This window comes from Mus caroli, chromosome 1, assembly GCF_900094665.2.
Source record: "Mus caroli chromosome 1, CAROLI_EIJ_v1.1, whole genome shotgun sequence".
Lineage (NCBI taxonomy): Eukaryota > Metazoa > Chordata > Mammalia > Rodentia > Muridae > Mus > Mus caroli.
The window spans coordinates 167348584-167353279 of record NC_034570.1 but is presented as its reverse complement, the minus strand read 5'-3'; positions in this window follow the sequence as shown (position 1 = coordinate 167353279).

Below are 4696 nucleotides of genomic sequence, written 5' to 3'. Positions count from 1 at the left end.
CTTCCTTCCTTCCTTCCTTCCTTCCTTCCTTCCTTCCTTCCTTCCTTCCTTCCTTCCTTCCTCTCTCTCTCTCTCTCTCTCTCTCTCTCTCTCTTTTTTTTTTTTTTTTTTTTGGTTTTTCGAGACAGGGTTTCTCTGTGTAGCCCTGGGTGTCCTGGAATTCACTCTATAGACCAGGCTGGCCTCGAACTCAAAAATCCACCTGCCTCTGCCTCCCAAGTGCTGGGATTAAAGGCATGCGCCACCACTGCCCCGCAGGAAAGCAGTTTCTGAGTTATGGAAACAGCGACATTCTGTACTGGATTAATAGTATTTTCCAGTCAAGTCCTCTGTCTTCAAGAACACAGGTCACAAAGGTGCTGCAGAAGCATTACCACTGTGTGCACAGGCAGCAAGGGTCTGGCTAACATTGAATGTCTGACAAGACTACGAAGAGGCCAGAGCTGTGAACAGCTTTGTTTTCGTTTACTGTACAGTAGTTAATGTCATTCCTTGTCCTTGCCATGTTGTCAGTGAATCCAGTAATCCATCTATCTTGGACCAGCAAGACTTACTCACTCAGACACTCTAAAGAGTCTAAAACGGCTTACTTTCTCCAATTTACCTCCTACATGGTTGCAAACGATTCTCCAAAATACGAACTCAGGGGCATTCATGATTCTTTAAGACTTCTGCTTCCCCCATTAGACAAAAGTCTTGAGTCTGGAACACGGCATGATCTAGTGCTTGCTGTTACCCTGGGTCTCAGCTCCTGCCTTGTCACCAGCCTGGGTAACTCTGACCTAGCTGGGCACCCATGCCTCTTGTTCAACCTCTTGTCCCTCTGATAAACTTATATTTGTCATGTCTCTGCTTAAAGTTCTCCTCTCAGGAATGCTTTTCTTGCCTCCCCAATAGTTCCTTCTACAACGTTCCATGAAAACATTTACCAGGCACACTGTAAATCTTCCAATCTGTATCTAGCCTATCATCACACAGAAAGGCAAGGCAAGAGAATTATTTGTTAATTCCTAATTTTCTTCATTTCTCTTCTGGTTAACTGTTGCGTAACAAAACATTTTCTGGAGAGATGAAATGCCCAGGTCTACTCACTGGAGACAGGGAAGTCACAACAGACCAAAGCACAGATACCACCCAAATACAATTTGGTGAGCTAATGAGTTTTACTGGAGTTACTTACAGGAATATGGGTAATGGGTTACTCACAGGAACAGAAATGACTCAAAGACATCTACATCACCAAAGCCCACCCTAGCATGGATGACAGCTCACAAAACAGAGTGCTTGGAGCTCACTGCACAGCCTGCAGGCAGCTCAACAGGTTGGAGCATGTCCTTCCATGTGCCTGAGTTGAGTTAAACCTCTTCTAGGCAGTTTGGGTGGTTTATGCTTTTTTCCAGGCAGCTGGTCTGGTCTGAGTCTTCTCCTCTGAGAATCTTCTTCGAAGCTCAGCTGTACTTCACTGAAAGAGATTCTTGCTTTTATTGCTTGCTCTGACAGGGAGGGGCTTAGTGAATCAGCTCAGTTTCATGGACTTCCTGATGTTATTTTGAGTTGTTTACCTTCCTGCTTAAGGAGCTTCCTTGGAGGATGGTCTATTTCAATCTTAGAGGAGACTATTATAAAGCATTAAACAAGTACTTGTTAGCCCCCTAAATAGATGATCCTTTAAAGACACAACTCTGAACAAGTGAGGTGCAATCCTTATCCTCTTCCCACCATCACTCCAGCCCACCAAGCGTGCAGCCTGGCAGCAAAGATCAACATTCAGTAAGATGATGTGACATGTCAAGGGTAGAATAGGACCCAATGGGAAGCAATAGTATAATTGAGAATGTCCTTTGTTACCTAGTGAGAGTCACATGAGACCTAGGTAAGGAGCAGGGTACTATGGGATAGAGTTTGGATGGGAGGAAGGATGGGGAAAGACTGACATCAAAGGAAACCCTATAAAAGGTAAGACAGAGCTTGCTGGGAAAGTGGCAGGCAGGAAGGTAGGAAAGAACAGTGGTCAGCTCAGTGCTTTGCTTTCCGAGACTTATAAAGAAAAACCTCCATAATATTGACTAGGAAGAGGAGGAGGTCATGATCTCACATATACCTACTACTATATTTAAGCTCTTAATATGTTTGTTGGCAAAAATAACATACATTCATAATATTTTGACATAATATTTTGATATGTATGTGCAATGTTGGCTGATTAAGCTAATTAACAAGCTAAGTAGTAGAGTAGTAGTATGATATATCTTAAAGTTTTCGTAGTAAAGACATTACTAGCTAGCTATTTTTAAGTATAAATCTTTAGCTAGACTCACCACAGTGGACAATAGATCTCCTGAATTTATTTTCTTTCCAATTGAAACTTTTTATCCTTGGCCAATGTAAGGCTAGAACTCCTGCTCACCCCTGCACAAGCAGGAAACCCTGTCTGCTCTCTTTCCCCCAACCCCTCCCGCACAGAGAAAACTCCAGGCTAACACGTCATCACTCCTTGTCTCCGAATTCTCAGCAACTCATCCTATAGTGCCTATCCAGGGCTCAGTTTTTGACCATGATGGGAACAGTCCCAGCTCCTAGCTGACATGTCATCACTCCTTGCCTAAAAATCTATAAAACCACCTTGCTTTAGCCTGGATGTGCAACTTCACTGACCTCTGCCTGTGAGATTAGTGAACCTTCCCGGAGCTGACTCCTAATAAATCTACCTTTATCTACCCTTTAATCTGGTCTAATCTGACCTATATATGCATCACTGAGGGAGAGGAGAAAGCCTATTAGCCACCTTCTCCCCATTCCATCCCCCTCCCATTAGAGTCTCTATGTCTTAGTGAATTGTGACAGAATTATTTTCAACCTCAAGATTTTGGGTTTTGGTGCCTCTCTTCGCAGCATGTCTGAATAATTCTGTCTCTCAAGAAAGGTCTCATTAGTTGAAGGAAATGTTATACATTTGAATTGCAATTGCTTGTTTTATGTTTTTGTTTTTTGTTTTGTTTTTGTCAAGACAGGGTTTCTCTGTGTAGCTCTGGCTGTCCTGGAACTCACTCTGTAGACCAGGCTGGCCTCGAACTCAGAAATCCGCCTGCCTCTGCCTCTCGAGTGCTGGGGTTAAAGGCGTGCACCACCACGCCCGGCTTGCAATTGCTTGTTATATGTATCATTTAGATGCTCTTGAGAATCCTGTGGTTGCTTTAGATAAAAAGTTTGACAGATCATACTGGTATATAATTAGTTTCAATATTAGGATTGTGATGTAAAAAGAAACTAACCCTGAACTCCTTTGATAAATGTTAAGAATTCAGCACAATTAAAAAGCCTTAGGTTTTCTTACATAAAGTTTTGTGCAGTGAAAACATCACACATGCTCAGGTTCCTCTGTCATACAAGGCTGTCTCTCAATGCTCTGCTGGAGGTAGATCAGCCATGAGCACTCATGCTGTCCAAGGGTACACAGAAGTTACCTGACAAGTGACTACACAGCAGTGTGTCAGAACTAGGATTTACAACATTCAGTTCTAAATACCTGGTTCTTTCAAGTCAAATTCCAGCAATAGATGTTACCTATATTACATGTCTGAACTGTAAATTTGAATCTGTTAGAGAATTCAGCTTACTGTTCTGGGCAGTATCCTGGAAAACACAATCCAGAAGAGTATGAATATTAAAACTATAGTCTTTTTACAAGTTGAAAAACACCTTAAACTAAATGAGCCTGTAAGGCAATTTTGTTCTTTAATGCCAACCCACAGATGTTTGGAATAATCATCTTAATAATCAATGATGTATGGAGACTCACCTAGCACACATTTGAAGGGATGTCTTGTTTTGAGCAATCATTTTAAACACTAGTAAAATGAAGAATTAATTAGCCTGTACAGAGACTCAGCAAACTAATGCTTTAGTCTGTCAAACCATCTGTTCAGGCCCACCCTTCGCAGATTTTGGCATTGTTCAGGATGGTGGAGACAGTACTTCTGATGCTGATGCTGGAGACAGACAGGCTCTGATGCTGATGCTGGAGACAGACAGGCTCTGATGCTGATGCTGGAGACAGACAGGCTCTTTTGTATTTACCATCTTACCTTCCAACGGCATGGTAAGAAACAAGCATATAAAAGACCTGGCTCCCGTTGCACTTACAGCCTGGCCACAGGGTAAAGCCAAACTCTACCAGCAAGGACCAGGAGTATTGTCCCTTTTAAGTAAGTGCTGAGATGGCTCTATTAAAAAAATCCAAAATTCTTCCATGTAGATCATGTCTTAAAGTTTCATTTTGGGTTTCACTGACATTGTTTTATGTACTCATCCTTAAACAGTGGAGGAAAGGGTACTACTCTATGTAGAAGGAGAAGACATTTCAGGTAAAAAAAGAAAGTACCTTAAGGTAAATTAATGAGACAGATTTTATGGGTTTTATGGGTTTTAAATTGGCAAACTAAAAATAAAAGTCTAGGAATCCTAAACCCATGTTGAGTGAAAGTCAATGTGATTTGAAGCTGGGCTCAGTGGTGCAGACTATTGTCTCAGCTACTCAGGAGGGGAGGTAGGAAGGTTGGATGTTTAAGTCTTACTTTAGTTACAGAGTGGATTCAAGGTCAGTTTGAGCAATTTCGTGGGGCCTGGTTGCAAATGTAAGTGTTTTAAAAGGGGGAGGAGTAGCCGGGCGTGGTGGCACATGCCTTTAATCCCAGCA